Here is a 13,438-nt window from a genome sequence, read left to right as displayed (position 1 = left end):
GTATTAAAATTGTAAAAATATAATAGGCATAATATATAAACATGATCTTTAATTTGACTTCATGTGACATCTATACTCTTCAATTTTAGGTATGCATAAGTAATCATTTAAATTTGTGTAGAGTTGAATAAGTTGACACACGTATTTTATTTGACATTTTACGTGATAATTCGCGTCTTACGGCATCTTACATGACGTCCTACATGTAATATGTCACATAAAATACGTGTGTTTACTTGTTCAACTTTTTATAAGTTTCATAAATATCAACTGAGACCAAATTAAAATGTATATATTTATGTATTATACCAATATAATAATTCAAGTGTTTTTTTTTTACCATTATAAAAAAGTAATCTACGACGATCGCTAAACCACATTATTGATTGTGTAAAAAGTTGTTAAATTATGATCGGCCCCTCAAATAAGTATCAATTTCTTGTACCCAAAGAAAAAAAAAAGCGTAGCAATTTCGGACTCTATAAACATAGCAACTCTTTTCTCCCTCCTGTCTATGTCCACTTTGCTTCCTCCATTCTTTTTCCACCATTCCTTGTTTTCACAGCCTAAAAAATACGTCTTCTCCCACCACAAGTGCTCTACTGTAAGTATGTCTAAGATAACTCTGTATTGATAAATTTAGCTCTTGCCATTTCATTTATTTCCTTCTCTGTTGTGATGTGAAAAATTCTGCGTTTTCTTCTTTTTGGTGCATACCGTTGATGCATACATGGCTAATACGCGCATTTACTGTTAGATTTTTCTAAAATTTCTTTTTTTTCTTATGGGCTCAACAGAATTTCATGGACATAGAGGATTTATATAGCGAGCCCAATTAGTATGGGATTGTTGTCGGTGAGAGTGGGGAGTCAGAGGGACTGTATTATGAGTGTGTTTTGTAAATTTAATTCCCAAGTAACGAGAATTGCCTATTAAAATTACTTTTATTTCTTTTAGAATAATAAAATAAAAGGACAAAGAGCTAAATATGCTCTTAAAGTATTCCAAATTAAGTAAATATGTTGTAGCTCACTTATGCTCTTATACTTCAATAGTTGGTCCAAATATGCCCCTTAAATTAGTTGGAGCCCCAATTAACTTAATTAGTTGATTAATAAGCAAAAAAAGATCACATATTCCCTTTAAGTATGCGAAATTGAGCAGATATGCCCTTCTTTAATAATACTCACGAATGATATTCAATCAAATCCGAATTTTAACATTATCACCCTTGAGGATTGCAGTTATTTTGGAAAATTATTGAGCCGAAAGCAGATTTTACATGCTAAGGAGTAAGGATGGATACTCTTCACAATGAAGGGAATCTGTCTAGTTTAAGCTGTCTGAACTTGAAATTAGTAAAAGAATTTTGTTAGATTTTCATTTATGAAAACTTCAATTTACCTAGCAAATTAGGATATTTATCTTACTCTTTTGTTGTTAAAGTTTCCAATTCTTGAAGCCGAGAGTCTATATGAAATAGCTTCTCTATTTCTACGCGGTAGGGTGAGGTATGCGTCACATTGGCAATGTTGTTGCTCTTGCAATTTGTTTATCTGACATATTGTTCTCTCATAGACTGGATTGCTGAATACCATCTCAATAGGAGTTTATTAAATGCTTGTGGTTTACCGGCAGACACTTATTTCTTTTGGATTTCTATAATGGATGGCGGAGAGCTTGAATTCTCTAACCAGGAAGTGTTGTCAAGTTCTACTTTTAGTGAAATTCCAGAAGTTAGTTCCATGAACAAGCGTTTCAATGAAATTCTCACGGATGTGCATGCTTGTATTCATGCCCACACTTGCAATCCACATGGTCCTGATGACTCTCACACACACACTTGTTACCATGTTCACACCAAGGTATGTTTCCCCCCATGTGACGATACTACTGCAGAGTCGACAGCAGCAAATGTAGGAAAGAAACGCCCTTTGAGTAATAAGGAAGCAGTTCGCAAGTACTGTGAGAAAACAAAGGCTCGGGTTGCATCATTAGAGGATGAGGTAGTCAGGTTAAGGGCTATAAATCAGCAGCTGTTGAACAGGCTGCAGGGTCAAGCTAACTTGGAAGATGAGATTTCCAGGCTCAAGTGCTTACTCGTGGACATCCGAGGAAGGGTTGAAGGTGAAATTGGATCATTTCCGTCAGAAGCCAATGGAGGGTACAGATGTATATCAAAACCTGGTTAATCCTGACCTTCGCAGAACTTATGTTATGAACCCTTGCAACCTACAATGTCATGATCAGGGTTCAAAAGAGTTAAATGGACAAGGCCTTAATAGTTGTGGATTTGAAACTCTTCAGTGTTTGGATAGTCAGGGACTTAAGGAGGTTCTTGGATGTGCATTGGGCTATGGTACTCCTACGGCCAGTGCTTCTCGCGGGAATAAGAGAAAGAGAACAGGTGAAATTCACATTCATTTGAATTTTCTGTTTTTGGCATATTATTCTGAAAATTGGTCAATATTAACTATCTATACCTGAACTCAATGAGCCTTCATCCTTTTCATGAAAATAGGATTTAATCCTGTATTCTTGTTCAGTCATATCAGATGTAGATTAGGCTGATTTCTATAGCCTTTGAGTTTCGTGGCTCATTAAAGGAAATGATAAACCTATGCAGATCTCTTTGTAGGTCAGTTAAAATTCTTTACAAATTGTCATGCAAAGAAACTTCCTAATCTGTGAAAAGTAGAACAGTATATGGTTCATTATGTTGGAAAAACGCAGGCTAACACGAAAATATATATGGTCAAAATAATATAAATAAAATGGGAAAATAATGATATCAAGAATTTACCTGGAAACCTTTTTAAATAAGAAAAAAACTACGGGTCAAAGGGTCAAAAGGAGCAACTGATAGCACTATAGTAAGGAATTTTACACTGGGTAGTCACGAGTACAATACTCAAAGTGACCATAACATACTCAAAAGGAATAATACTCTTTTGGTTTTCCATCTTACTAAAATATCACTCACACTCTATTTTTCTTCATAGACTATTTTTTTATAGTCTATGATATACCTCACTTTGATCTCTAATATCTTTTTTCTCTATCTTGGAGTGTTTTACAAATGAGTAAGAGTGCTCTATTTATAAGAAGAGAAAAAACCTCCCTATGTCACTGATGACATAAGCAAATGTAGAAATTTCAACATTTTAACGTAAACAGATCTTTTTGGTCGGTTCAACAAAAGTGTGTGAAGGTATCATTTGGACGGTTGTCAATTTTAACAAAGGTGTGTGGAGATATCTTTTGGCCGGTTGTCAATTTCAACAAAGTGTGAACAAATATTTGGGCCAGTTGACCACATCTCCAAGGCATAATAATTTTTACCAACGGAAGATAAAACATGTTTCCATGAACTCATGGATTGGACCTTACAAATCTCCCCCTATAGTCCCATGCACCTAAAAGAGGTAACTCTATCTTCTTATCAGAGAGAATTCATTCCAACAAGTTATTTGCACAACTCGAACTTGTCCCTTGCTACCACTTTGGTCAGCATATCTGCAAGAATCTCATCTGTAGAGACCTTTTCAACCTACATAGATTTATCTTCTATCTTTTCTCGAATCCAGTAATAAATCACGTCTTTATGTCTCGTCGTTGCATGGTACATAGAGTCCTTGATCAAGTCTATTGCACTTTGACTATCACAATAAACGACACACTCCTTCTGATGCAAGTCAAGCTCTTGAAAAAATTGCTTGAACCATATCATCTCCTTGACAGCTTCAGTAGCCGCAATATACTCAGCTTCAGTTGTAGACAGTGCAACACATTTCTTCAACTTCGACTGCCATGATATAGCTCCCCCTGAAAAAGTAAACAAATATCCAGTAGTGAATTTTCTGTTTTCAAGGTCACCTTCCATATCAACATATGTATAGCCCTTCAAGATTGGATTTGATCCTCCAAAACACAAACATTTATCTTAGTTTTCTCTCAGATGCTTGAGTATCCACTTTATAGCTTCCCAATGTTGTTTTTCTGGATTGTCGAGGAGCCTGCTGACAACACTAACTGCGTGAGAAGTATTAGGTCTAGTGCATACCATTGCATATATTAGGCTTTCGACGACGGAGGAGTATGTAATTTTGGCCATGCTCTCTTTTTCCTCCCTAGCTGTAGGACACATCTTCTTGCTCAACTTCATATAACTAGTGTCATGCCCCAGCAGGGTACCCTAGACGTGACTGACACTCAGAAATCATTATTGGCTCCCAAGCAAACCATTTGGCCTGATCACACATCCGTTCATCCATTCAATCAGCGGAAGACTTAAAATAAAGAGATAATTATGTGGACAATTCCAACCAACAATCTAGCTCAAAGAAGAAAGGCCATGGGCCAATAAATTGAACTCCAATTTATGTCATTAAAATAGTCTGACAAGAACAATTCAAGGAAATAAAATATTCAATCGACCTATCACTATCTAGTCTATGAAGCCTCTATCACTACTATCTAATTGGTCTCAATGACAAGTTCATGGCTACCTCAAATCAGAATGAAAATACTAAACTCGACGCAAGAATAACATAAGTGGTATCCTTCGAATGTAGGGGAGGACTCACCAATAAACTGAGTGTGAACAGATCCTCAATGGTGCGCCTTTGATGATCTTTTAAACATGTCTATGCATCATGAAACAATGCAGGTCCAAATGGACATCAATACGTAGAATGTACGAATATGTAATATGGAAGAATGAAACAAGCATCAAGGTGGAATAATATCGGTTCAAACATCTCAAATCAAAAAGATAAGAGAGATTCAATCAAGGTGTCGTAAGTCTAAAGTAAGAATATGGTTTAAAGAGAGACCAATCATATACAATCCAATCCAGTCATGTACAATCCAATTCAATCCAATCATATATAATTCGATCCAATCCAATAACCTACCATCCAATCCAATCGAATCACCTACCATCCAATCCAATCTAATCATATACAATCCGATCCAATCCAATCATATACAATCTGATCCAATCCAATCATATACAATCCGATTCAATTCAATCACCTACCATCCAATCCAATCCGATCATATATAATCAACTCAACGAATAAAGTCAAAGGACTCAACTCAATAGACACGTGAATTAGAATTTAGAAATGTTTTACAAATCGACTCAATCATCTACAATCTCAATCGAACTAATCACATCATATTTAATCAATTCAATAATAAACTCAAAGGATTTGACTCAACAGATATGCAAATTAGAATTTAACAATATTTTACAATTCGACTCAATTATCTACAATCTCAATCAAACCAATCATTTCATACACAATCCACTCAATTTGGGAGTTTCTCTAACTGACAATAATCCCACCACGTATAAGTAGGTGATGTACAATGAACCGACGTCTGTCACGTCCGTCCAATACTTGCCAAGGTAAAGGACAAATATATCAATCTGTATCCAACAATCAATCAAGTCCTATCATGTCAGAACAATGAAATAGGGAAACATCCGACTTTAACGGTTCAATCCTCTCCTACGTTGGCTACATAGTTCATGGAATTTGAGTAGGGACTATACTCTTACCTAATTCGGTGCTCAATACTCCTTCCAAGACTCAATATGCTCATATCTATCAGGTGAGTAAAATACTCAAAATACTCATTTATTCTCTTTTGGACTTAGTTAAAAATCAACTCATTTTATTTCATTGGACTCTTTTCAAAACTCAATCAATCTGGTCTCATTGGACCTTCTTTCAAAATCAACTCATCTCAATCATCAAACTCTTATCTTTAAATTTGATACAATCTCAACTCAATGAATGCATTTAAAACATAGTTTTTAACTCCTCAACTTAATCTCAAAATAGATGTTTTAATGTAATAATGCTCAATTCATTTATACTCAAAATACTCATTCTCAAAATAGTAATTAAGAGACTTCTCAAACTCAACTCATGCTTAAACTCTTTTTAAATCAAAGATGAAGATAATCATTTTTTAAACTCAAAATAGTGCATAAATAATTTATACAAAAACGTTCACAAATCATTTTTAAGACTCCTTTTCAAACAATCATTTATACTCAAATTCCTCATAAGACTCCAACCAAATCGAATTATGTAAATTATATCATGTAGTCATATTGGACTCCAATCCACTCCATCTCATGCATCATCATCAACATTACCTCTTCATCAATCATTTTACCTTTTTAAAAATAGACATCATTTACATCATCATCATCAAACATCTTGCTCCAAAATTCTTATTTAACTCTATGTTCAATTTCATCAAACTCATAAAAAAATGCATCATCTCACCTTGAAAGCAATATTCTTATTTATGCATGAAAATCATCAATTTCAACCTCAAGACAAATTATGACAAAAATAAAATCTCATCTGGGGTTCAAGTGAATGAATACATGAATCCGTACTCTCAACAAAACTCAACTCAAGAACATCATTAATACATATGAATTTATATAAAAAAAACTCAATAGAAATTATAGATAACTCAAGAACTCAACTCATGAAACCTCAAAACTCAACTCAACTCGAAACAATGAAGATGTAAGACACATGGATGAAATCAATCCAACGTTGTGAATAGCCTTACATACATAGAATGAAGATTATCTTACCAAGAATCAAAGACATGGCTTGAAGATCTTGAATCTTAGCTCTTCTTCTCCTTTGTAGTCTCTTCTCTCAAATCTCCCAAGGTGAAGAAGAGGAAAACCTCCTTGGATATTATGAAGGAACTGATTTTTAGTCCCAAAACGGCTAGGGTTATACTTGAGATAGGTGGAAAAAAGTCCAAAACGCCCTTTCTCAAGAAAAAAATTGAAAAACGGGTTCAAAACCCTACAGGTGAGATAGTGGCGCGCTGCGCCAAAGCCCAAACTACTGCAGCTAGTTTCGGGCGCATTAGTGGTGCGCTGCGCCAAGCTCCCATATTGCTGCAGCGGTAGTCTTTGGTAAATCGGTCATAACATTTTACTCCAAACTCAAAATGAGGAAAACTTGATGGCGTTAGAAAGAGAATTCAAAGAACTTTAATTTGATAGGTCGTGGGCTATCTAACTCTTAATAGTCTAAAAGTTATGGTCATTTAAAGTTGATCCTTATTCTAACTCGTTCGAAAACTTAGCCGATGGAAATTCTTTGGATTTAGCTTAGTGTTAGGGATCTCTCATTAACCTAAACCACATATAATGCTCTTCAAATACTTAGGAATTGATCCTAACTCATATATACAATTAGAAGTCATTCAGTTCGAGTCTATACGCATATAAAGAATGATTCGAGTCTTGGCGAAAAATAATTTTTAGAGTGTTACAACTAGCAAGAGGTGTAGCATTCTTTATTTTGAAGCGCTCCAGTAAACGTTCAGTGTACTTCTCTTGTGATAGATAAATCTTTCTTTCATATCTGAGACGAGTAATTCTCATGGCCAAAATTTTCTTGGCATGACCCAAGTCTTTCATAGCAAAACACTTACACAACTCTTTCTTCAACTCATCAATTTTGAAAGTATTTCTGCCCACAATCAACATATCATCCACATATAGCAAGAGGATGATAAAATCATTGTCAGAAATTTTTTGTACAAATACACAATGATTTGAAGAAGTCTTCTTGTAGCCTTGCTCTCCCATAACAGATTCAAACTTCTTGCACCACTGTTTATGAGCTTGTTTTAGCCCGTAGAGACTCTTTTTGAGTTTGCACATAAATTTTTCTTTACCATTTACTTTAAAGCCCTCACGTTATTCTATATGAATCTCCTCTTCTAGGTTACAGTGAAGAAAAATTATTTTCACATGCATATGCTCAATCTATAAATTTAGACTTACAGCCAAATCAAGAATTGTACGAATGGAGGACATTTTCACGACAGGAGAAATATTTCGTCAAAGTCAATACCCTTTCTTTGACTAAATCACGTAACAACCAATCTAGCTTTGTACCTGGGCTTCAAGCTGTGTTCTTCAATTTTAACTTTGAACACCCACTTGTTCTTTAAAACTCTCATGCCCTTAGGCAATTTCACCAACTCATAAGTGTGGTTCTCATGCAAAGATTTTATCTCATCTTGCAAGACTTCAATCCATTGATTTTTATACTCATCTTCCATGACTTCCTCATAACACTCTGGTTCACCCCATCAGTGAGTAGCACATACTCATTAGGTGAATAATGAGAGGAAGGAATATGTTGTCTAGTGGACCTCCTAAGAGGATTATTTGCTTTTTCCACAACTTCATGAGCAGGAGCATCATCAATAACAACTTCATTGTTATTATCAACATCAACATATTGATCTAGGACTTGATTTTGAGCATCTCCGTAATTATCAAGCCTACCAACGTCATACACACTTGTATGAGAGACTTGATCAAGATGGACTACACCATCAAAACTTGAAAATTTTAACTTCTCCTTTTTGTCAATATCGTCAATTGTTTGATTATCCATAAAGACAACATCAGGGCTTCTCACAAGCTTCTTCTCAATTAGATCATATAGCCTATAACCAAATTCATCAAGGCCATATCCAACAAAGATGAATTTTCTTGTCTTGACATCTAACTTTGACATCTCATCTTTCGGCACATGTACAAAAGGTTTGCAACCAAATACTCTCAAATAGTTATAAGGAACATCTTTTCCATACCAAACTCTATTTGGAACATCACTTTGCAAAGAAACAGTAGGAGATAAGTTAATAACATGTGTAGCGGTCAACAAGGCTTCACCCCAAAAGAAATTCGGCAACTTTACTTTAGAAAGCAAACATCTAATTGTTTCCATGAAGGTCCTGTTCATCCTCTCAGCCAACCCATTAAGCTAAGGAGTCTTAGGAGGAGTCTTCTGGTGTCTAATATACTTGCATTATTCGTCAAATGATCTACAATATTCACCACTATTATCAGTACGAATACATTTCAGTTTTTTTCCAGTTTCTCTTCCAACTAAATCTTGAAACTGCTCAAAGACACCTAACACTTGATCTTTAATATTCAAGACATAGACCCAAAGCTTTCTTGAGCAATCATTAATGAAAGTGACAAAGTAGAGTGTACCACCTAGAGTCCTTATCTTCAGTGGACCGCATAAATCAGAGTGCACCAACTCAAGCAACTCTGTCTTTCTTGAATGAGGGTTAGATTTAAAGAAAACTCTATTTTATTTTCCAGTGAAGCAGTGCTCACAGTTTTCTAATTTAGCTCTTTGGAAATCTGACAACAATTTCTTCTTGGCCAAAAACATTAAGTCTTTTCTCGCTGATGTGGCTAAGCCTCTTCTGCCATAACATTGAAGAGTTATCTCTCTCAACTGCATTCACCATATTGGCACAAGTAGAAGCCGTAGTCCAGTATAGACCATGATGTTTGTTACCACGAGCCACAATCAAGGAACCCTTAATGAGTTTCCACTTTCCACCGCCATTGCTACTGACATATCTTTCATCATCTAGAACACCAACAGAAATTAGGTCCAGACAAACATTAGGTGCATGTTTTATATTGTTCAAAACTAGTTTAGTTCCAACACTAATTTCCAAATAAACTATACCAACACCAACCACTTTAGATACAGTCTCATTACCCATACTCAAGGTTCCAAAGTCACCAAGAGTATAGGAAGAGAAAAAATCCTTTATTGATGTCACATGAGATGCAGCACCAGTGCCCACAACCCAGCTTGACTCATCACAAGAAATATTTATCATATGTGCATCAAGAATGGTAACAAGATCGTCGATGGGGACGGTGGCTAAGCAATTTTCATTGTCATCTTCTTTATTTTTCTTTCTGTCTTTGTTCTCCCTCTTCAATTTCTCGTAGAACTTCTTTGTGTGCCACAATGACAGCACTCAATATCTTTAAGTCTACCTCTGGATTTGCTCCTGCTATGTTCTCTATTTTGAGAACCACAATTTTTATTTCTCCCCCTAAAGCCAATTACCAGGACATTCGACAAAGAAAAACCTTGAAATTTTCTTTTCATCTCTTCGTTCAAGACACTACTCTGGCGTAATCCATAGAGATCACACCACCCGAAGCAGAATTTGACAATGAAGTTCTAAATGTTTGCCAAGAATCTGATAGGGAACCAAGTAGAAGCAGGCCTTGAATATTTTCGTCAAATTTAATGCCCATAGTAGATAACTGGTTCATGATTTCCTGAAAATTATTCAGGTGATTTATCATCGGATACCCATCATGATATTTTAAACTTAACTTTTGCTTTATTAAGAAAATTTTGTTGTTCCCAGTCTTCCGAGCGTACAAACTTTCAAGATGCTCCTATAGGGTACGAGCATGTGTCTCCCCATAAATATGGTTCAACACATTATCGTCAACCCATTACCTAATAAATCCACACACCTGTTTGTGCAACAGATTCCACTCTTCATCTATTTTATTATTAGGCTTTACAATGGCGAAAATTGGTTGATAAAAATTCTTGACATAAAGAAAATCTTCCATTTTTCCCTTCCAAATAACATAATTAACACCATTCAAATTAACCATTCTACTAGTATTGGCTTCCATTGTCACCCCCTCTCCCCCCCTAAAAAATATAACTATTGCAAATCAAAATAAATCTTTTCTGATGTGGAAGTTCGGATTATGATGCAACCACAGAGCATACTCAGATAAAATTTTGCTCTTATGCCAGTTTGTTGAAAAAATGCGGACTAACACGAAAATATATATGGTCAAAATAATAGAAATAAAATGGAAAAATAATGACACCAAGAATTTACGTGGAAACCCTTTTAAATAAGAAAAAAATCATGGGCCAAGAGGAGCAACTGATATCACAATAGTAAAAAATTTTGCATTGGGTAGTCATGAGTACAATACTCAAAGTGACCACAACACACTCAAAAGGAATAACACTCTTTTGATTTTCCACCTTACTAAAATATCGCTCACACTCTACTTTTCTTCACAGACTATTTTGTTATAGTCTATGGTATACTTCACTTTGCTCTCTAATATTTTTTCTCTCTATCTTGGTATGTTTTACAAATGAGCAAGAGTGCCTATTTATAGTAAGAGAAAAAACCTTCCTATGTCACTGATGACATAAGCAAATGTAGAAATTACAATATTTTAATGTGAATAGATCCTTTTGGTCGGTTCAACAAAGGTGTGTGAAGATATCATTTGGACGGTTGTCAATTTCAACAAAGGTGTGTGAAGATATATTTTGGCCGGTTGCCAATTTCAACAAAGTGTGAACAAATATTTTGGTCGGTTGGCCACATCTTCAAGGCATGATAATGTTTACCAAAAAAAGATAAAACATCTTCCAAAAACACATGGATTGGACCTTACACATTATAGGTAACAAAGTCAACAACAACAATATACCCCACGTAATTCACAGTGTGCGATCTGAAGAGGGTAGAGTGTAAGTACATCTTATCCCTACCTTATGGAGGTATAGAGGTTGTTTCCGAAAGACCCTCGGCTCAAGTAACATTATAGGTAACAAAGTCCCAGATTTATCAGTTTGAATAGTTATAGTTATGCAAATTCTATTCATCTCTTGTGATACGTCTTCCCCTTGATACTGGTATTGCTAAAGAAATTTTAATGTAGTCCCTGAATTCCAACGAGGTTGTTTTCATTTCTAAGCAAAACTGTCTATGTATGTACTACACGTTTATTGACATTTTTAATTTATAATGTAAAAATGAATCGTTATGTATATTTCTTGGACCGGTAGAAAAAAGAAACAGAAGTATTAATTCCTAATGAGCTGAATTAAGAAGCTGACTGATAAAATGAGTACTAATGTTTCAGTATCGATTTGTGTTCTATTTAGGAGGGAAAAAATGCAGCAATGGCAGGCCGGTGAACTGTTAGCTTAAGGTCTTGAGTACATTGTATTAGGTTTCTACCGTGTCTTTTGGGATTCTTTTCAGTATCGATCTCTTCATTTCTGAGTTCAATTAATGTATTTCCCTGTTCTGCTTCGAGTTAGCAGCCTAAGTTGTGTTTTGAAATTTTCAGTTATTTATTATTTAGAATAATGGATTTGGCTAGTGGATATGCTTAAATGGAGCGACATCACATAGACATAGTGAATAAATATAGCGGACCTCAACTTGATTGATCGTGGTATAATTGTGTTGTAATGGATTTAGCTTGTAGACATGAAGATGAGACCAAGATTTGTGAGGATCTGGAAGCTTTGTTCCTCAACCTAGTATTTGTTTTGTTCTTCTGATGAATCTTCCTCTCGCTCTTGGATTATTATTAATTTGATAAAAATTATGTCTAGGTTATGTGAACTTCGACATAGTCAAAGGAAACAAAGTTTAGTTTGTTGATACCTATAAAGATTGAGACAGCTAGAATCTCGTGATTTTAATCAGAGGTGTTTAATGAGCGGGTTAAACTAAAGTTGGATAGATCAAGATATACTAAATTAATTCAATCAAAACTCCTGGCACTCCAATTACAAGCCGTAACTATTTGTGTTTCTTTAAATTGAAGTAGCTAATATATTAATCAAATAATTGGCCAAATTTGTGGTGTTGCAAAAGCACTCAAATATTATTGGGCTTTTACATTATAGAGAATTTTTTCATAAATAACGTGATTTTGGAGCTTATTTATCATACACAACGATACTTTTTCATATTTATCAAAAATAACGATTTTAACACTTGTGATATTATGTATGAGACACGGTAGCAGATTGTATTTGAGATACATCTGCAATTAAACTGCAGAAGATCACGATAGAATCATTTTAAAGAAAAACAGAAACGCGTAATACATGAGTGTAAATTACGCAATCTCACATTTTAAAACTAATATGTATCCTCAATCCAAAGTTATATTACCTAATTGAATCCTCCCTTCTTCTTCTTTTTTCCAAGAGAATATCAAAGACTAATCGATATGAAAAGGATCAAAACAGATTGTATTGATAGAATCTATCATTGATCGAAACAGAATGTATCAATATATGTCACATTGATACATTCTGATATAGTCCGACCTTTTGTATCAAAAACACAATTTGTATCAATATGCATTAGTCTCATAACAAGTTATACATACTATATCAATACGTCATTGATACACAAATACAAAAGCTTGAGAAAATCACTATTCATTCTGTCTCAACATATATTAGTCTGATAATTATGCAAATAGTTATTTTATTTGAAAAGACACGGTCCCATAATTATTTTATTTTATTGGTCACTACCTTCCACGATCTCACAAGTTGAGGAAGAAATAAAATCTGAGGTTTGTTGCTGAATTGGGGCTCAGAATGAAGAGGAAGAGTGAATCGAATGGAGAAATTTAAAAATAGTTAAGAATAAAAACAATGACCAAATGGAATCAATTCCTGATCAATAATTATTATTTTTGGTTAGTGGTCAATAATTGTTATTTGATATAATTTTT

General features: G+C 34.7%; 1 pseudogene; it reads left to right on the top strand.

Annotated features, from left to right (window-relative positions):
- The first annotated feature begins 430 nt into the window (after nt 1–430).
- On the top strand, nt 431–12,280 carry LOC129877252 (basic leucine zipper 23-like; annotated as a pseudogene).
- Nucleotides 12,281–13,438: the final 1,158 nt, after the last annotated feature.

The sequence above is a fragment of the Solanum dulcamara genome, chromosome 12, assembly GCF_947179165.1.
Source record: "Solanum dulcamara chromosome 12, daSolDulc1.2, whole genome shotgun sequence".
NCBI classification, from domain to species: Eukaryota; Viridiplantae; Streptophyta; class Magnoliopsida; order Solanales; family Solanaceae; genus Solanum; species Solanum dulcamara.
This window is presented reverse-complemented; position numbering and strand designations above follow the sequence as displayed.